Below are 23258 nucleotides of genomic sequence, written 5' to 3'. Positions count from 1 at the left end.
TATCTTTTGGAAAAATCAACTAGCCTGAGGTGAAGAATCATTCCATAAACTCTTTTGAATTCCAAGTTTTTGGTATTTGCAAAGGATTTTCTTAACATTTTCAGATTTTGAATATTCAGCTTTGATCTATTGAGATTTTGTTGATTTTTATTATCTTATAGAATCTAATTATTGCTATTGAAATAATTACAGTCTTGCTTTGCCAGCTCACATTTTATTACATGGGTCACCTTTTAGTTGAGCCTTTGCTGGTTAATCTATGGAATTCAAAACGTAGCTGAGCATATTTAGCATAATTGAACATAATTTGTGAATTGTAATATTAAAGTCGCAGTACATATGTTCAAATGGCTGCCAGGTCACCTCCTGAAAATAAAATTCAATAGATGAGGCGATGTGTTATAGCCTATTCAGATTACGCCATAAATCTCAATAAATATCGTGTACAAGTGGAATTGAAGATTGAATGTATGTGGATGGGCATCAAGTTACTCTTTATCATATTTATTATAATAAATGGCGTAATTTTAAACGGCTATTAGCTCAATCAGCATATCACGAATGTACATGTATAACAAGATTAGTTTAGAATCGAGTTTATAATGTATAAACTGATTCGAGCTTTCTTTAATTCTTTGATTCGTTTATTAAATATCTTTGCAAAGCAATATTTTGTAAAGCTGGAAAACTTTGGAAACCAATTTAATTTATAACACATTCTACTTTCCACTTTATTTGTGAGTGCTAAGAAAAATGTATGTCTCTTACGAAACGAAGTTCGCCGCATTGTTATATAATAGCAAATTAAGGATTAGTGAAAACGTTTCCCTCAGAATCCAACATTCTTCTCAAAAACCTGAAATGGCCCAAGAATTCCCAATGAAAACCCAAAAATCAATCTACTTGTAGTTTTGTATTGTGATTAATTGGAATATGCTTTTGCATATTTAAATACTTCCATCAGAAACAAAGAAGCTCTTAATGAATTATTGGCCGTGAAATTTTGCAACATTTGATTCGTTTTGAAATATCATGCATCGTTTTCATGATCTGTCAGACAGTGAGTACTGTGTTCAGCTTTAGATAATCGAAGCAATTAAACAGAAAGTAAAAGTAAAATGTCTATAAGAGTGACACTATTCATACAATTTCAATTTATTTAATCCCAACAAGCATGATTGGAATAACATACATATTTCAAAGCAGGCAACAAGAACAAAAACAAATATGACAGAAGCATGGAAGATGACCGATGTCACACATACTTTCGCAATCTTATAGGGACTGCACTGAAAATGTTCGTTTATGTGGTGCAAAATTATGCACTTCCCGGTGTAGCTACACCACAAAAACGAAAACGACAATATGTTTGAGATAAAGAGTGGAGTTCGTTCATTGCAGAAGACGGAAGTGTCTAATGAAGTCACCGCGATAATGGAATGTTATATGAATGGAAGTTAAGGTGATTATAGAATGAAGCCCGTGGTGAATTTCAAATTCACCACTTGTTTATCTACATACATTTACAAAACCCAAATCTGGCGGAATAGTTTTCGTACAGTGCCGAAACTCAAATTATGATTGTTCAGCATAACTAAGCAAACGATCTACCATTATTTCAGCCCCATACGCGTTATGGTTCTTTCATCTCGTGCTGTTGAAAAAAATATTGGAAAAGCACGTGGTTTACAAAATGGCCGATTTCTGGCTTCATTCTATAATCACCTTAAATAAGCTCCAAAACGGTGGATTTGGTGACGGTTAGAAGACTTTACACATTAGGAGCTGTTCACAAATTACGTAACGGGGAGATGGGATAACGGGAGAGATCACACCGAGCATTACGACTCATACAAAAAAATGAAACCACCCACACAAAAAGTAATACGAAGAGGAGGGTCTGGTCCAAAATTTCCAAATTTAGCCTTACATAATTTGTGAACGAACCCTTAGAGGTTCAACCTCATGTCGCAAGTAAAATAATATAAATTTGAATTAAAAGAACCTTGGTACTCTCCAATTTTGTGCATTTTACTTAAATTTGGCTTTTTCCACGATAAAGGCAGATTCAAATAAAAGAAACTTAAAATTGAGTTGATTTATGGTTCTCTTAGGGAATAATAATTCCCAAAAGAATCAAGTAAATAGGGTACAGAAAGCGTAATATTTCGATATTTTTAATACTTTATTAATGTGTTTTTTGATTCTAGATTAAGCTCGATGCCGCATGATATTTTGAGCTAATAAAACAATACCGCTGTTTTTAGAAAGATAATGAACTGTGCTTCCATATAAACTAGAGTTCGCAGTTGTGACATATCTTTATAATGAAATAAATGAACTTTGTTCTGACGGCTCATCTCATGCCTGCCATTTGGTTCAAATCATGATTGGATACCCACGTTTCTATATGCATACTACGCTTAAATGGATTTTATGCAACCCATTTGAGTTCCATAATATTTACCCGTAATGCTGGGTAGATACCTTTACGTGGTGTGTTACGGGGTAAGATCTACCACGGTTACATTGCCAGCTACAGGCAAATCCTGACCCAACGAATACCTTCCTTATTATCCAACTCCGTGGTACTTATGAGTGTGTCGCTAAGTCGGTGGCCTCTCGTTAAGTAAGTACTACATCAACACTTCCTTCGTCTCCCTAGTTACGGTGAAGATGGGCGTGGCCAGGAGTAGTAATCCTCATGCTTTTGTTATTTTTGTTTAAGACTGGAATCAAGGACCACTCCCCTTTTTGATTTCTGATAGCATTCTAGATAAGGATCTCAAAAGTAAAACATGAGTATCACTAGTGTCCAATCTACGAATTACAGCGTAACAATGCTAATGCTAATGCCATTTGAGTTCCATAATATTAATTAAGGCACCCATTTCAATGGTATGGAAATGTAGGCCGTTTCATAACTCATGCATGATTGAAATCAAGTACACTGGATTCTGTTTTTACACGATTTATATTTTCTCAATTTTACACTCACCCTAAATGTCTAACGCATATCAATTATCATGTGATTTTTCTTTGATTTATTCTGGATTTTTTGAAACATGTTGCGAAGAGTTTGGTGGTAAATTGAAGTCACACGATCAAAAACACGAGCGAAAAAAAATCGTGTAAAAATAAAATCCTGTGTATTATGATCTGGAATTGCAAAAAAATAATTTCAATTAGCTGCCTGGTCTCAAGCAGCCTAAACAATTTTGATCATTTGAATAGTTAAAATACTCCTTCTGAAACGTGTCACAAGGGGACTAACTGATAAAAACCCTAACCATCCACTGAGCAGCGATGGTGTCTCTCATGTATTATAACAAGCAATTCGTCAACATCTTCTGATACCATAGTCCGATCTGGCCGTTAGTTAGATACGGTTCCGTTAGGATACGGCAGGCATGAAGAATATTTTTATATAAGTCGATTTGAAAGCGAGCGGAGGGCAATATTTATGATGGCACATATCGTACGACCTTCCTTCTGCCAAACTCCCATATGGAGGGGGAGGGAAGAATATCAGTGTGGAAGCTTCCACAGCTTCCACACTGATATTCTGCATTGCATTAATAACTATGCATTGCCACCATTCCTGAAGAAAAAAAAATTCGATCTTCAATTTTTTTTCCAGGGACTCTTGGAAAAAAACAATGATTTTTCAATATTTCCTAAATGCAATGTCCGATCGGGCCAATTTTCAATAGCAAACTGACTTGTTGCGAGTAAATCGGGTAATGCCAAGTTCCCAAGTTCCAAAAAGTGTATCTACAAAATTTGTACACATACACACAGCATTAATATTTACTGAAAACCAGTACTCACCATTATTTTACTGGTAAGCACATTTTATATGTCACTTTATGGCACTTAACTGGAATCCCAGCAAATGTTAATTAAACACCGTGAATCAGCAATACTCAGTTGCTGAATTCATATCAGCAATTCCTCTTTGCTGGAATTCTGTAAATTAGAACTGTCATTATTTCTTTTGGTTTACTTGGTACACACTTTTTTCACAGCCTTTTTCCAATTTACTTGTAGAGGAAGGTGGTCGGTTGTCGGCACCTTTTTGTTTTTGGTCCATAACTTTCGCCCAATTGCACAATGTGGTGTTATTTGCATGCCAATGGAAGTCAATAGGCATCAGCTAAAAACTGGTGAAGAGATTGTTTCATCTATTGGAAAAATTTTATTAACAATTTTGTTAAGCGTTGATTTTATGCCATTTCGAAAAAGGTGGTCGGTTGTCGGCACCCTAAAAAAACACTCACAATGAAAAACCATGAAGTGAGGGCGTTATGGTTGACAAGATCAAGATTTATTGTGTCAATAGCAATGAAATTTATTGCATTTAAGTACATTATACAGAATTTAAAAATTGGTAGTATTGCTAACAACCTTGCTTATAGCCTGAAATTGGGCAATAAACTGATCATTTCTCCTGATAATCACCGGAGTGCCGACAACCGAAATAAGTAATCCTTTTGAAAAGTGAAAATAATAGTTAAACTGCGACCGCTACGATGGCATTCAATTATTAATCACAAAATAGAAAAAATTGCCTTGTAAGTACGTAATGCGCTCACCATTTTGATCGTTTTACTTCGGTTTATAATACTAAGCAAATGACCAAAAACTTGAAGAGGGTTTTCACTTGACAAAAACCGGCAACCGTCCACCTTCGCCTTCTAACGTTGAAGTTCAAACCTATTAAAGAAATCTATAAAATGTTCAAAGATTTCTCGGTAGGTATTCATCACATTTGTTACTTATTAGAAAAGTTTTCGAACTAAATCTTTCTTTATTCAAAATTCAGTGGAAACACCACACTTCCATAAATTATGGCCCTGCTGTAGTGTACCTATAATTCGATCTAGAATTTTATTCATCGAGGGAAGCACAACTAAAACTGAGCAACTGAAACAAGTCACGCAAACATCAATTCATTTGCTTCTTATTAAATAAATAAATAAATAAATATAAAATAATCTTTTTGTTGGAAATACATTACTAATAAACCAGCTACTTGATATTCCTTATTGCTGAAGGTTCAACAAACAAACTGTCATTTATTTAGATTCAGCTTTGTTGGTTGATTTTTTTGCTGCAAAAATTGCTAGATTGCACAAACAAAATCAGCAAGATTTTGTTGGATTTCAGCAATAAAAAAAATAGTGTGAGGCTTTTTTAAAAAAGTTGAGCGAAAGTTGTTGAACGAAATATAGTGCCAAAGAGAATGAATGCGCGTTGTGAACAGCACATGCAAAATTTCCATACGCATCAGAATTTTAGTCTTGGGCAAAACTGTCGGTTTTAGCCGTGATTTTCACATGATAAAATAACCTATGAACCTAGATATCTATCGGAGGTTACAACTAACAGAACAGAAGGAATGAAGAAAATCCATCTTGCCATTTTGCGGATACAAACGCAGATCAACTCATTTCTATATAGAAGAAAAAGAAGAAGATAATTATTGTGTCTCCACATTATACTTCTAGAAAATTTGACGGCATTCAACCTTTTTGTCACGTTTGAAATTAAATTAGTTTTAACCAAAAGTCAAAATTATTATTTACGGAAAAACTGTAAAAGCGAAAATTTTGTTAATTTCTTTAACGTTTAGAATAATTCTCATTTCATTTCTAATTCAAGCAAAAAACAAAAAATGCAAATGTCATTTACCTGCATTAAAATATAAAGACATTTCTTAAACCACCCAAACTTTCAATATGTTGTGCATATGAAAAATAAAAAAAAATTAACATATTTTCTGCACCCGCATATGTGGGACCTTCATCTTCACGAAAATAATCACTACGAGGCGAACCGGTCCAGGGCCGAAAACCTCATTAATAAAGATATTAATAATAATAATAACGAAAATAATCCATTGTCAAAGACACCAAACAAGCAAACCAACGATGCTCATATACTGCACTAGCACGCCGATGATTCATTAGCATTTTGTTTAACACTGCGAGAGCACAGAAAAGTGCACGCAGCAGTGTACGCGCAGCGCTGCGGCACTGAGCCATCATTTGCTCCCGCTCGGATACGACGCAGAACCGAAAGCAGCCACTCGCAACGCAGTAGCTCTCACATAAAATCTTTAGTTTCTCACACAAACCTTTTCTCGCGCAGCGTCATGGTGCTTGGGGGTGAGTGGCTGGTTTTGTTCGCAGTAGTGTGAAAGAGCGCTCTACACACAAATTGTTGGAAGATGTGTGCTCTGCGTGGATCGTGCGTGCGCTATGCCAACTCTGTCAGACACAAATATCGAGATTGCAGCGTTTGCAGAATAAGATTATGCGTTTGATTTTGAGATGTAGCAGATTCACTTCCTCAACTTTTTTGTTGGATGCTTTGCAGTGGCTCTCGGTGAAGCAAAAGAATTGTGTATTTGACAATGGTGTTCATTTTTAAAGTAATTAACGGATTGCTGCCTCGATATTTGTGTGATCGAATTGAAAGAGGAAGTGACATTCATAGATATAACACTAGAAACGCGGAAGATATAAGAACACCGTACTTTTTGCATGGAGCTTCACAAAATTCTTTGTTTTTAGAGGTATCAATTATTTCAATTCGATGCCTACACATATCAAACGTGCAACTACACTATCACAGTTTAAGAGACTTTGTGTTTCACACGTAAAAGCTGCCTTTTAAGCAGCTACTTAGTTGACTTTTTATAATTCAATAAATTTTGTATCTTGACGAAGTTTGACCTACGGATTGTTTGTTTGGACAATTGTATTTTTTATTTATTGAGGCACTGATAAACTGTTTTGTTCGCCTCGATGATGATGATGGATTTTATATATATTGACGTAATTGTAATTTGACCTTTTTTTGTGTAGTCTACAAAAGTTTGAGTCTCGCGCGCGCAAAGCAGATATGGATGATTTTTTAAAATTTATGTACAGTCTTGCGCATTTTTAACTGTTTTGATGATTCTTTGGGTTAGTAATGGGCTATCTGGTAGAGTTTTGTTCCTGTGGTTGATACCGAAACTTTTGATATCGACGGAGCGGTAACACAAGTTTTAGTTTTGTTGACGACTTAGATTATTAATTTTATTGATGCTTACGAGTGATAAACGTTAAGTGGTCTTGTATAAACATGAAACGCGATTCTTGGTGGAACTTTTGAAATCTGTGCGAGAGGTATCACAAGTTTTGCATTTTAGTATAAACTCGAAGTATCACTACCGATGCTTATGAGAATCTGTAGATGAAAACAACAGTTTTTTTTTCTTAATTTACCTTTTTTGCTGGATAGTAATGAAAAGTTATGTAATTCATATCTGTGATGGTAATCAGACCGCTTTGTTTTTTGCAAATCTGATTAAATTGTTATTATATCATTCAATTAATTATCTTAAAGATAAATCGTCTAGCTCAAACCTTTGTAGGGGTATGTGGCGGGACCATCATCATCATCATCATCAACATAGCAAATCCAAACCAAACGTTCAGTTTTGAATGCAACATTTGTACCTGATCAGTGATAAGAGGTCAAGTGAGATTTATCTCTGGATTTATTCCTAGTCTCTGTAAATTTGGCAAGCCGGTCGAATCAGTGTCGTTGAATTTCAAACTCAATTGAGCTTTTGACCCAAGGGGCAACTAACTCTAAACTTTCGAAAGTATTCAGAAATACTAACAAATACTAGCGAAAAACTACGTCGTATCTATGGAAAATTGATCAAAGAGAAAAAAAAATCTCCGTTTTTCAATCAAACGATAAATTTAAATTAAAGAAAAAGCTGTGCTGTGAAGTGGAATATATTTAGGAAACCTTCCTGTAGATGGATTCAAGTAGTTCGAAAATACCGAAATACTGCAATACCGCAACTAGGACGATCTCGCGCTTTGTTTTTACTTCCGGGATTTGGTTTGTATATATTGCCCAGTTCTAACAAAAAAGTTTCCATCCAGGTATGTAGTGAACTTATGATATTTCAAGTATTTCTATTAAGTGATGCAGCTTTATTGGCCTCGCAACCATTTCTTCCCGAAAATGACGAGCGTGTAGCTCCAATTTTGATCTTGATACATTGTGTAGCTAACTTTTGAGTAGAAAATTGTCTTGAATTCACCTACTTTTAGTGAAATGTACAAACATAAAATAAAAGACGTCATTTCTGATAAGATTAAATGGGTATTATCACATTTTCATACAATTCACTTCAAATGGTCACGTAGAGATGGTACCTTGTGGTAAAAAAGAGCCTTTGACTGAAAAGTCATTTGACTTTTTATAACAAGATACCACGGACAAAGATTGTATGCGCTATCCGGAGAAAGTCGTTTACTTTGCTTTTTGTTTGCTATCTCTTTCTCTCTGCTTGGGAATTTACCCGTTTTGGGGGTGAGTAGGTTTACTCATTAAAATGAGTGGATCGACTTATTCTCACAGGATGGGTGATTTTTTCTTCGAACAGAGGGAGACGGCGGGGAAGGATGCCCATTTGTAAGAGAACGAGTTTCTCCGGGTATGGTAGCTTTCATGTGGTCGCCTCTAATTTCTTATTTTTATATTTTAAAATACATTTTTAAACGGTTCTTAATTATGCCATATGTTTCTAAAAGTACAGGTATTCACAATTTTATAAATATTTTAATATGCCATAAGTTTTCATATAGGTATGCGTCAGATATTCCCAGCAGACTATTATAATTAGCCTAACAATTTGTTTCAAGAATCTTCCATGAATCCTCGAGTTTTAGCAACATAACATCACTATTATCAACATTTACATTCTTTTAAATCAATTATTACAAGGACTGTCATTTTAAGTTTTTTTTTGGAAAAAATATATGATAACCAGAATTTTTATTTACAGAATGGCATAAAAAAATGTCTACCACCTATTGGTAATAATTGGAATAGTGTTTGAAAGATCGTGTTAAAGTGCTCGTCGGTTCGGTTGCAGTTACGCGGATCTCGGTATGCTATAGTAAACGAGCTTACATTATGCGATATTTACTCTGCGGGACAATCCAGTTAATAATTGAAAGTTTTTAAAGTTTATTAGTGCGCGACGATTCGATCGTAGAAGCGCAATACCTAGTAAGCAGAAGCCACCGAACCTGCATTGTGTTAGTTTTTTTTAAAGACTTTTTAAATTAATTAGTGTGCGATAGAAAGTGTTTGTTTAAAAGTAGAACGGTTTCGAGACCACGGGTTTTTGTTCTGCTTTGTGCCGAAAGTTATTCAAATAATTAAGTGCGCGATCGGACGTGTTTGTTCAAAACAGAACGGTCTCGAGATCACGGAAATTTTGTTCTACTTGGTGCAGTCAGTAACTGAACTAATTAGTGCACGATAATCAAACTACACGTTATACACTGCATACCGTTTACCAAGACGAACCCCGCTACATGCCCTACCCCATATATCCAACATCCCAGTGATTTCTCGTGGAAGTGCAGATGACTCGTCGGCTTCCATCAAAGCGAGTATCACGTCAACATTTTCCTACACATTCCTTAATTGACCTGCATTCGGACACGGCCGGCGCTGGTATTGCTTTATATTGGGTCACCAGTTTTTACACATTGAGGATGGTGTTAGTCCCAAACATCATCTGTTGGTTCCCTGTGTAATTACTGCTGACCTGGCAATAACGGAGTAGCAACCGTGGGCGGTCAATCATGCTCATGCTCATGCTCATGCTCATGCTCATGCTCATGCTCATGCTCATGCTCATGCTCATGCATGCTCTATGGAAAATTGATCAAAGAGCCCTGGTTGGGAAAGCATGAAGCATAACGCCACACAGTCAACACAGTCCACCCCGTTTTATGCAACACATAATTTCTGTCTCCTTCAAGTTCTAAAAAATCACTGAACAACTACCTATTTCTATTACTAATACTTTTCGGACAATCTCTAGGGCTCCTGTTTTGGTTTGATGGCATAAGGAATATAAAATGCAGTTTGAAAGTTTCCTAGAATCTGTAGACAGTAGAAATCAGGTGTTTCCAAAACGGGGGAACACTGTGCTTCAACAACTTACTGGCAAACGCCATAACAACCGAACTAGCAACCGAATGTTTGTTTGTGGAAAATCATGGATACAAGCAATATCACGAAATACTATTGTAGGAACATGAGTAATACTAACGCAAAGTTTAGAGTTAGTTGCCCCTTGTTTTGACCCTTATATGAGCGAAGCCTACGTAGATGACTATTTAATAGGTACTGAGATCTCAATTGATTGATTTCATTCGATTAACTTAAGGTCGAAAACACGCCGTAAGAAAAATTAATGCGACATTTGCAGGATTGGATATTTGGCCAAGTGACCTTTTTGGCCAAATGACTTTTTTGGAGCAAATGGCTATTCGGCCAAATGACCTTTTCGGCCAAATGACCTATTCGGAAAAATGACCTATTCGGCATTTCGACATGGATAGCACAGTACATAAGTGAAAATATTCGGTTTTCCTGAAGACATTTATCGTACACCCTAAGTCGCAAATCATATAAATAAATGGTTCCCAGTATGTTGGTCATCATGTTAGTGTCGCTTTGGCTTCGAGCCCGAAGCAGAAGCTAATTAGGTCACGTTGATTGTTTGATTTTGCAGATATGCTAATCACCAACGACGCATTATATCAAAAGGGACATTTTCCGTTGGCCGCTGTAGTCAATCTGCATCTCCCAGCAGATGCATGAATATACTAACTGCTGTTGCTGCTATTTGCAAAGTTCTAACCCAAATACACGCATGAATCATCTCGCATGGTTCAAATCCCACAGCAGAATCTCAACAGGAAATCAAATGCACTGGCCAATGCAGAGACGATGAAGCTAATACGCAAACCATTGAACGACTTCTTCAGCTGTGACGGTGCAGGCGGCAATGCACCAGCTGCTGCCATTGTCGTTGAGTGAATGTACATATTTATATGAGATCAATTTCCATCTTAATAATAATGATTGATAAACACTGAAAGTCAATTTAATGTGTCATTCCGGGCGCAGATAGCGAAGCCTGAGCTTAAATCAGGCTAGGGTATATTGCCAGCCTGTTGATATACACTTCCAATAATTGATAGTTTGATAAATTAATAATTGGTGTTCATGCTGATATCCACGTTTAGAAATAAATTATCTGAAATCTAATACTTAGCGGCTGATTTTGTTTTCGATTACATTGCTTTTTGAGATAAGTTCAATTTGAAGGGGTAGGTATCTCCAATTTGATATATCTAATCAGCGTCAGGATTAGCATGAAAATAAATTATTTATCAACCCGTGGCGATCCATTTCCCCGCAATACCCTAGAGGCGATGCCGATGGTTTGTATGTTTGTGATTGCAATGCGGTGATTTGTCCCACAGCGATACTTTGTGGCACCACTAACTTCTGCCAAGAAGTAGCCGGCAGCTGCCGGCGGCACTCGCAAAACAGGACACGAAGAACCATTTTCCGAGCTTCCCAGAGCCCTCGGGAGCGGCCATCAGACACAGTGTCATCCGTTGTCCATCAAGTAGCAAACGACCGACGCGTCAGCACCAGATTCGCCGTAACCTTCTTCGCTGTTTGTGCATCCACGAATGTGTGTACTCTTCATCTATGGCGATGTGACTATGTGACATGCATATAAAGTGAATGCAAATTGATATGTTAATTACTATGCAAATAAATCCGGGAAAGACGGAGAAATCCATCATGCAAGCGCTTAATTTGTTCAAACAGCCTCGAAAGCCCACATATAGACACTGTAGACGGGCATGCAGAAAGCAATGATGCGCCTGTCGAGGCGCCATGGTCCATGAAGGGGATCCTTCCCAGGCTGTGATTGTTGCTTTTAAAACTGTTATGGGAAGGAAATATAAATAGGCACCGTCACTGGTTGCATGCGGCTTTGGGACTGCCGGGAATGAACGACAACCCCGGCGAACGAATAGATTAAACATTCAATAACGCCTGGAATACTTTAGTCAATAACCCAGAGGAGTGCATAGTGATGTCGCGTTTATGACCGCATTTTCTGCAAGCGTGACACGGTTCGATTGATCCGTACCGGGGGGTGAAGCTTATCAAAGAGTTTCTCGCTATTTATGAACCTGCTCGGATAACATCGCGAACCATCATCCTTTCGATGGCGCATAGACGTACAATTACACAAAGCTTCTTTTCAGAGTCGCTGTTAGCATTGAGCGATGCACTGCAATTTTTTATATTCTTTATTAACGTGATTTTTAAGTTTTAAACAAAGTTCATCACTAATGCACTGCAATTGATGCGTACATATGCAATTTATTGAATAATTATAAAATCGAGAAAAAAAATCCAACAAAATTCACAACTAAGCTAAATACAAACACAAATATTGAGTCAAGTACAATGATACATAACAAAACCTAATACTAAGCAGCCCTCCCAACCCGAATCACAATCCCAATTCAATTTCATAATCAACGAATAATCCAGATACTATTTTGAATTTAAGATATTAAAACTATTCGAATACATTTCAAAATTCGAAACTTGAAAGAGTTATTAATTTGAAGTTTCAAACACATCAAAATTATGAACAAAATTTAAATTCAGGGCAATAAAAAAATCATTTCAGTTCTATTTTCAAATCGATCAATCCTATTCCAACTCTGAATAAAAATTAAATTCTGACCCAAATTGTAATTTCAATTTCAAATCCGATTTCAATTCCGATTTAAATTCCGATTCCAATTCCGATATCAATATTTCAACAATTCCGATTAAAATTCCGATTGCAATTCCGATTCCAATTTCAATTCCCATATCAATTACGATTTTCAATTCAGTTCATTTCAGTTCTATTTTAAAGTCGACAATTCTATTCCAATTCTGATTAAAAACTAAATTCTGATTCAAATTGCAATTTCAATTTCAAATCCGATTTCAATTCCGATTTTTTTCCGATATCAATTACGATTGCAATTCCGATTTAATTCCGATATCAACTACGATTGCAATTCCGATTTAATTCCGATTCCAATTCAGATTCAATTCCGATATCAATATGTCAACAATTCCGATTTAAATTCCAATTGCAATTCCGATTCCAATTCCGATATAAATTTCGATTTCAATTCCGATATCGAATCCGATTTCAATTCCGATGTCAATTCCGATTTTCAATTTAACTCATTTCAGCTCTATTTTCAAATCGATCAATTCTATTCCAATTCTGATTAAATTTAAATTCTGACTAAAATTGCAATTTAAATTTCAAATCCGATTTAAATTCCGATTTAATTCCGATATCAATTACGATTGCAATTCCGATTCCAAGTTCGACTTTAACGCTGATGTCACCTACGACAATAATTCTGATTTAAATTGCGATTAAAATTACGATTCGAATTTTAATTTCAATTCCAATTCCGATTTCAATTCCGATGTAATTCCAATATCAATTCCGATTTCAATCCCGATTGCGCTTTCGATTCCAATTCCGATATCAGCTCTGATAACAATTCCGATTAAAATTCCGACTGCAATTCCGCTTGCAATTCCGATTCCAATTTCTATTTCAATTCCGACATCAATTCCGATTTTCAAGTCAATTTTTTCTATTCCATTTCTGATTAAAATTCTGACCTAAATTACAATTTCAATTCCGATTTCAATTTCAATTTTATTCCGATATCAATTACGATTTAAATTCCGATTTCAATTCCGTTTCGAATTACAATTCAAATTCAAATTTTTATTCCGATTCAACTCCGACTTAATTCTACTGTCAGCTCCAATAACAATTCCGATTGCAACTCCAATTTCAATTCCAATTTTGATTCCGACATCAATTCCGATGATTTTAATTCCGATTAAAATTGCGGTTTGAATTCCAAATTCAATTCCTATTTGAAATCCGATTTTAATTCCGATTCCAATTTCGATTCAAATTCCGATTGAATTCCATTATCGTTTCCGATTTCAATTCCGATTGCAATTCCTATTCAAATTCCGATTTCTCTTCTGATTTCTTTTCCTATTTCAATTCCGATTCCACTTCGGATTTCAATTCCGATATCAACTCAGATAACAATTCCGAAAACAATTCGGATTACAATTCCGATCCAATTTCGATGAAAATTCCGATCAGAATTCCGATACCAATGCCAATGTTTTAATTCCGATTGCAATTCTGATCCAATTCCGACTAAAAATCCGATTTGAAGCACGATTCCAATTCATATTCCAATTTCGATTTCAATTCCGATTTTATTCCGTTATCAGCTCCGATAACAATTCTGATTCGAATTCCGATTGATATTCAGAATGCAATTCAGATTCCAATTCCAATTTGAATTGTGAATTCAATTCCGATTTCAATTTCGATTCTAATTCCAATTCAATTCCGATTCAATTGCGATAACAATTCCGAAAACAAATCAGATAGCAAATTTCGATAAAAATTCCGACTTGAACTCCGATTCCAATGCCGATGATTTTAATTCAGATTTCAATTCCGATTTTAATTTCGATTACAATTCCGATATCAATTCTGATTTCAATTCCGATATCAATTTCGATAACAATTCCAAAAACAATTCGAATTACAATTCCGATCCAATTTCAATTAAAATTCCGATCTGAATTCCAATACCAATGCCAATGTTTTAATTCCGATTGCAATTCTAATCCAATTCCGATTTGAATCACGATTCCAATTTCTATTCCAATTTCGAAAATTTGAATTCCAATATCAATTCCTATAATAATTCCGATTCCAATTCCGAATTAAACACCGATTTAAATTTCGATTTCAATTCCGATTTTATTCCGTTATCAGCTCCGATAACAATTCTAAAAACAATTCCGATTGCAATTCCGATTGAAATTCTGATTGAAATTCCAAATCCAATTCCGATTTTAATTCCGATGTAAATTTCGAATTCAATTCCGATATCAATTTCGATTCCTATTCCGGTTAAATTCCGATTCAATTCCGTTTCAATTGTGATAACAATTCCGAAAACAAATCAGATAGCAGTTCCGATTAAACTTCGATAAAAATTCCGAATTGAATTCCGATTCCAATTCCTATTTCAATTCCGATGATTTTAATTCTGATTTCTATTCCGATTCCAACTCCGACTTAATTCCGATTCCAATTCCGATTAAAATTCCGATTTCAATTCCGACTGCAGTTCTGAACCAATTCCGATTACAATTCCGATTTAAATTAAATTTCCAATTCCGATGATTTGAATTCCGATTTCAGTTCCAAAATTAATTCCGATTACAATTTCGATATCAATTCCGATTCCAATTCCGATTTTATTCCGTTATCAGCTCCGATAACAATTCTGAAAACAATTTCGATTAAAATTCCGATTGCAATTCCGATCCAATTCCGATTCAAATTCCGATTCAATTGCGATAACATTTCCGGAAACAAATCAGATAGCAATTCCGATCCAATATTGATAAAAATTCCGATTTGAATTCCGAATCCAATGCCGATGATTTTAATTCCGATCCAATTCCGATTAAAATTCCGATTCAAATTCCGATAAAAATTCCGATTTGAATTCCGATTCCAATTCCTATTTCAATTCCGATTCCACTTCTGATTTCAATTCAAATTTAATTCCGATATCAACTCCAATTCCGAAAACAATTCAGATTACAATTCCGATCCAATTTTGATAAAAATTCCGACCTGAATTCCGATACCAATGCCAATGTTCTAATTCCGATTGCAATTCTGATCCAATTCCGATTACAATTCCCATTGAATTAGGATTCCAATTCCGATGATTCCGACTTCAGTTCCAAAATTCATTCCGATTTCAATTCCGATTTCATTCCGTTATCAGCTCCGATAACAATTCAGAAAACAATTCCGATTAAAATTCCGATTCAATTGCGATAACAATTCCGAAAACAAATCAGATAGCAATTCCGATCCAATTTTGATAAAAATACCGATTTGAATTCCGAATCCAATGCCGATGATTTTATTTCAGATTCAAATTCCGATTGCAATTCCAATCCAATTTCGATAAAAATTCCGATTTGAATTCCGATTCCAATTCCTATTTCAATTCCGATTCCACTTCCGATTTCAATTCCAATTTAATTCCCATATCAACTCCAATTCCGAAAGCAATTCAGATTACAATTCCGATCCAATTTTGATAAAAATTCCGATCTGAATTCCGATACCAATGCCAATGTTCTAATTCCGATTCCAATTCTGATTGCAATTCTGATCCAATTCCGATTACAATTCCGATTTGAATTAGGATTCCAATTCCGATGATTTGAATTCCGATTTCAGTTCCAAATACAATTCCGATTCCAATTCCGAATTAAACTACGATTTCAATTTCAATTTCAATTCCGATTCCAATTCCGATTTTATTCCGTTATCAGCTCCGATAACAATTCTGAAAACAATTCCCATTCCAATTTCGTTTAAATTGCGATAACAATTCCGAAAACAAATCTGATAGCAATTCCGATCCAATTTTGATTCAAATTCCGAATCAACAATTTCAATTTTATTCCGTTATCAGCTCCGATAACAATTCTGAAAACAATTCCGATTACAATTTCGATTACAATTCCGATTGCAATTCCGATTGCAATTCCGATTGCAATTCCGATTCAATTGCGATAGCAATTCCGAAAACAAATCAGATTGCAATTCCGATCCAATTCCGATTAAAATTCCTATTTCAATTCCGATGATTTTAATTCCGATTTCTATTCCGATTCCGATTCCGTTTTAATTAATAAAACGTATGCCATCCACCACGTGCTTCGTGTACTTGGGTTCACTGGTGACCTCCAATAACGTTACCAGCTGAGAAATTCGGAAATGCATAGTGGCAGAAAATCGTAGGAACTTTGAACTCCGCAAGACGCTCCGACCAAATAGGGTTCGCTGCCTTGCCAAACTTACGAAATGCAATGCGCTCATTAGACCGGTAATTCTCTACGGATTCGAGTCCTAGACGATGCTCGTAGAGGACCAACACGCACTTGGAGTTTTCGAAAGGAAAGTGCTGCGTACCATAATTGGTGGGTGCAGATGGCGGACGGTACGTGGTTGAGGCGAATGAACCACGAGTTGGAACAGTTGTTGGGAGAACCATCCATTGTTCGGACCAACCAACCATCCAAAATCGGACGACTGTGATGGGCCGGGTACGTAGCCAGAATGTCGGACAGTAATCCAGTGAAAATGGTTCTCGACAGCGCTCCAACGGGAACGAGAGGGCGAGGTGCGCAGCGAGCAAGGTCGATCAGGTGGAAAACGATTTGCGGACCCTCTTCCGCAGACTGCGTGGTTGGCGACGTGCAGCCATGAACTGAGCTGAATAGAGAAGACTTTTATACACTGCACAGCCTACTCTGGCCTAAGTCTGAAAATTAATAAGCATTATGAAATACTCCAAATTCTTTGGATTCAAAATTCTATAAAATATTAAAATTTTAAAATCTAAAAATTCTCGTCAGAATTAAAAAATCTGAAAATTACAAATTTCAAAATTTCCAATTTTTCAAATTTTAAAATCCTCCACATTCTAAGTTCTGCAAATTAATAGATATATCCTTCACTGTTGAAACTGACTGATACTTTTTTCAGGGTTGGTTAAATTAAGCACCAAACTGGACAACACTGGTACACCTACCCAATTTGAAAATCTTCAAATTTCATATTCTGAAAGTATGTCATTTTTCAAATTCCTCGTTATTAACATTCCAAATTCTCCGAGTTACAAATTTGTCAAATTCAGCATTTTCTGTATTCGGAATTCTTCACATTCCAATTACTCCATTACACTCAACCCTCTTTTTACGTCACTTATTGGGGGCACGTAAACCGAATGTGACGTAAAAAGAATTTTAGTTAAAATTTCTAGTATTTCACTTAATTTATTGATCGTTGGATACTTTTAAAAACATTAACTTGCGTCTTACATGAGGTATTGTAAGATCTCTCCAAATCCAGGCATATGAGATGTTATAAGATCTCCAAATTGTCCTGGAGTTTGAATCAAATGGTCTGCCGAATCAATCAAAGCATTCATGATGTCCCATGCCGTGGTATCAACTCAATTATGTCCTCCGAGGATTTGTCTTTCACTTGTGTCTCAAAACAAGACATATAAGCTGTTGTAAGATCTCCAAATTGTCCTGGAGTTTGAATCAAACGAATCAAATGAATACATCAAGGTTTCCATGGTGCCCACAGCCACGGTATCAACCCAATTATGTCCTCCGAGTATTTGTCTTTCACTTCCGTCTCATGTCCAGGTATATGAGATGTTTTAAGGTCTCCAAATTGTCCTGAAGTTTGAATCAAATGGTCTATCGAATCTACCGAGGCTTGCATGATGTCCTTAACCGTGGTATCATCAAAATCATGCCCTCCGAGTATTTGTTTTTCCCTTGCGTCTCAAGTCCAGGCATATGAGATGTTGTAAGATCTCCAAATTGTCCAGGAGTTTGAATCAAATGGTCTGCGGAATCAAAAAAGGCTTTCATGATGTCCCCAGCCGCGTATCATCCCAATTATGTCCTTCGAGTATTGTTCTTTCATTTGCGTCTCTAATCTTGGCATATGATATGTTGTAATATTTCCAAATTGTCCAGGAGTTTGAATCAAATGGTCTGCCAAATCAACCAAAGCCTTCATGATATTCCCAGCTGCGGTTAAATCCAATTATGTCCTCCGTTTGTCGTTCACTCGCGTCTCAAATCCAGGCATATGAGTTGTTCTAAGATCTCTTGTAAGATCTCCAAATTGTCCTGGAGTTTGAATCAAATGGTCTATCGAATCTACTGAGGCTTGCATGATGTCCTCAGCCGCGGTATCATCAAAATCATGTCCTCCAAGTATTTGTCTCTCACTTACGTCTAAAATCCAGACATATGAGATGTAGTAGGATCTCCAAAGCGTCCTGGAGTTTGAATCAAATGGTCTGCGGAATCAACGAAGGCTTTCATGATGTCCCCAGCCGCTTATCAACCCAATTACACCCGATTCTTTTTTTACACGGGGGATGCATTCCGTGTAAAAAAAGTTTTCAGTTCAAAATTTGAAAATCCGTGTAAAACAAGTTTTATTATTTCTCGAAGAATCATGGAAAATGGAGCAACTTTGCAAAAATTTTGTATGAGATTTTTTTCACACGGCCATGTAAAAAAAATCCGTGTAAAAACAGAATCGGGTGTATGTCCTCCGAGTATTGTACGCCTGGATTTGAAACGCAAGTAAAAGACAAATACTCTGAGAACATAATTCAGCTGATACCACGGCATGGGGCATCATGGAAGCCTTGGTTGATTTGGTAGACCATTTGATTCAAACTCTAGGACAATTTGGAGATCAGTTTTTTTTACAAGGGAGGAATGCATTTACACACTAACCCAGCACACGCGCATTGTAGTCGCCAAACTACCACACGGAAGAGTACTGGAGTGTCGGACGCGACCGTACCGGTAATATCGGCTCCGCCATCGTTTCCCCCAGGAACTCCCTGCCAATAATAATTCTGGGGGAGTTTGGATATCTTAGAACATCTCATATGCCTACATTTGAGACGCAAGTGAAAGACAAATCCTCGGAGGGCATAATTGGGTTGTTACCACGGCTGAGGACATTATGGAAGCCTTGGTTGATTCTGCAGACCATTTGATTGAAATTCCAGGACGATTTGGAGATCTTACCACATGTCATATGTCTGGATTTGATACTCAAGTGAAAGAAAAAATACTCGGAGGACATAATTGGGTTGATACCGCGACCGGGAACATCATGAAAGCCTTGGTTGATTCGGCAGACCATTTGATTCAGACTCCAGGACAATTTGGAGATCTTAGAACAACTCATATGCCTACATTTAAGATACAAGTGAAAGGCAAATACTCGGAGGACATAATTGGGTTGTCACCGCGGCTGGGGACATCAGGAAAGCCTTGGTTGATTCAATTAATTCAAACTCCAGGACAATTTGGAGATCTTGGAACAACTCATATGCCTACATTTGTGACGCAAGTGAAAGAGAAATACATACTCGGATTACATAATTGGGTTGTTACCACGGCTGGGGGCATTATGGAAGCCTTTGTTGATTCTGTAGACCATTTGATTCAAACTCCAGGACGATTTGGAGATCTTACCACATCTTATATGTCTGGATTTAAGATGCAAATGAAAGAAAAAAAATACTCGGAGGGCATAATTGGGTTGATACCGCGGGCGGGGACATCATGAAAGCCTTGGTTGATTCGTTAGACCATTTGATTCAAACTCCAAGACAATTTGGAGATTTTAGAACAACTCATTTGCCTACATTTGAGACACAAGTGAAAGACAAATACTTGGAGGACATATTTGGGATGAAACCGCGGCTGAGGCGTTTAAGGAGTTTTCGGAGGATCTGGAAAGGAACGGCTGCATAAGGCATATTGATGTTGGTTTATTGGATAGCAGCGCTTCGGTTACGCGGGTTGACCTCAAGACCTATACTCCAGGGAATTCTTGGATGGCCTGGAACGGAATTTAGTTCAATATATCAAATAGGGCATGAACCTTTTTTAAAAAGAAATAACAGCTCTTTCGTTACGCTTGTAGACCTTAGGTCCTTGGTTACGCGTGTAGACTCCAGGAAATTCTTGGATGACCTACAATGGAACAATTTTTGAAGCCCAATGATGAATATACAAAGCATCTACTTTGTTTTTTGGGTTTCTAAGAGTGCCTTCTTATTGGCTGACTTCTGTATGTCAATAATGTTTCAATTTTTTTTACGTCACGTGCCGTAAAAAGGAGGCCGTAAAACGAAGTGACGTATAAAAAACTGCCGTAAAAAGAGGGTTGAGTGTACTACAAATTCTCATCCTACTAAAACTTCAAATGTCTCCAAATCCCTTATTGCCTAAATAATCAAAACTCAAAAAAAATCCTAAATTCCAAAATGTTAAATCCCCAAATTATTATTTATTATTTATTTAGTTAACATCTAAACAGATAACACTGAATCAACAATTTGACGCCACAATGCACGGTTCGAGGCCGCATCTCTCCATCCTCGGGTACGCCCCACGCTCGCCAAGTCGTTCTGCACCTGGTCTGCCCATCTCGCTCGCTGCGCTCCACGCCGTCTCGTACCTGCCGGATCGGAAGCGAACACCATCTTTGCAGGGTTGCTGTCCGGCATTCTTGCAACATGTCCTGCCCATCGTACCCTTCCGGCTTTAGCTACCTTCTGGATACTGGGTTCGCCGTAGAGTTGGGCGAGCTCATGGTTCATTCTTCGCCGCCACACACCGTCTTCTTGCACACCGCCAAAGATGGTCCTAAGCACCCGTCTCTCGAATACTCCGAGTGCTTGCAAGTCCTCCTCGAGCATTGTCCATGTTTCATGTCCGTAGAGGACTACCGGTCTTATTAACGTCTTGTACATGACACATTTGGTGCGGTGGCGAATCTTTTTCGACCGCAGTTTCTTCTGGAGCCCGTAGTAGGCCCGACTTCCACAGATGATGCGCCTTCGTATTTCACGACTAACGTTGTTGTCAGCCGTTAGCAAGGATCCGAGGTAGACGAATTCCTCGACCACCTCGAAGGTATCCCCGTCTATCGTAACACTGCTTCCCAGGCGGGCCCTGTCGCGCTCGGTTCCGCCCACAAGCATGTACTTTGTCTTTGACGCATTCACCACCAGTCCAACTTTTGTTGCTTCACGTTTCAGGCGGGTGTACAGTTCTGCCACCTTTGCAAATGTTCGGCCGACAATGTCCATGTCATCCGCGAAGCAAATAAATTGACTGGATCTGTTGAAAATCGTACCCCGGCTGTTACACCCGGCTCTCCGCATGACACCTTCTAGCGCAATGTTGAACAACAGGCACGAAAGTCCATCACCTTGTCTTAGTCCCCGGCGCGATTCGAACGAACTGGAGTGTTCGCCCGAAATCTTCACACAGTTTTGCACACCATCCACCGTTGCTTTGATCAGTCTGGTAAGCTTCCCAGGGAAGCTGTTCTCGTCCATAATTTTCCATAGCTCTACGCGGTCTATACTGTCGTATGCCGCCTTGAAATCTACGAACAGATGGTGCGTTGGGACCTGGTATTCACGGCAATTTGAAGGATTTGCCGTACAGTAAAGATCTGGTCCGTTGTCGAGCGGCCGTCAACGAAGCCGGCTTGATAACTTCCCACGAACTCGTTCACTAATGGTGACAGACGACGGAAGATGATCTGGGATATCACTTTGTAGGCGGCATTAAGGATGGTGATCGCTCGAAAGTTCTCACACTCCAGTTTGTCGCCTTTCTTGTAGATGGGGCATATAACCCCTTCCTTCCACTCCTCCGGTAGCTGTTCGGTTTCCCAGATTCTGACTATCAGTTTGTGCAGGCAAGTGGCCAGCTTTTCCGGGCCCATCTTGATGAGCTCAGCTCCGATACCATCCTTACCAGCTGCTTTGTTGGTCTTTAGCTGTTGAATGGCATCCTTAACTTCCCTCAAGGTGGGGCTGGTTGGCTTCCATCGTCCGCTGAACTGACGTAGTCATCTCCTCCGCTGCCTTGACTTTCACTGCCTGTACTCTCAGCGCCATTCAGATGTTCCTCGTAGTGCTGCTTCCACCTTTCGATCACCACACGTTCGTCCGTCAAGATGCTCCCATCCTTATCCCGGCACATTTCGGCTCGCGGCACGAAACCTTTGCGGGATGCGTTGAGCTTCTGGTAGAACTTGCGTGTTTCTTGAGAACGGCACAGCTGTTCCATCTCCTCGCACTCCGCTTCTTCCAGGCGGCGTTTCTTCTCCTGAAAAAGGCGGGTCTGCTGTCTCCGCTTCCGTCTATAACGTTCCACGTTCTGCCGGGTACCTTGCTGCAGCGCGACCGCCCGCGCTGCGTCCTTCTCCTCCAGAATCTGTCTGCACTCTTCGTCGAACCAATCGTTCCGTCGACTTCGACCCATATACCCGACGTTGTTCTCCGCTGCGTCGTTAATGGCTGCTTTAACTGTACTCCAGCAGTCCTCAAGAGGGGCCCCATCGAGCTCACCCTCTTCTGGCAACGCTGCCTCGAGATGTTGCGCGTATGCAGTGGCGACATCAGGTTGCTTCAGTCGCTCTAGGTCGTACCGCGGCGGTCGTCGGTACCGAACATTGTTGATGACGGATAGTTTTGGGCGCAGTTTAACCATCACCAGATAGTGGTCAGAGTCGATGTTAGCGCCACGATATGTCCTGACGTCGATAATGT

Source organism: Armigeres subalbatus, chromosome 3, assembly GCF_024139115.2.
Source record: "Armigeres subalbatus isolate Guangzhou_Male chromosome 3, GZ_Asu_2, whole genome shotgun sequence".
Lineage (NCBI taxonomy): Eukaryota > Metazoa > Arthropoda > Insecta > Diptera > Culicidae > Armigeres > Armigeres subalbatus.
The sequence above is the reverse complement of the archived record's forward strand: the minus strand, read 5'-3'. Positions refer to the sequence as shown.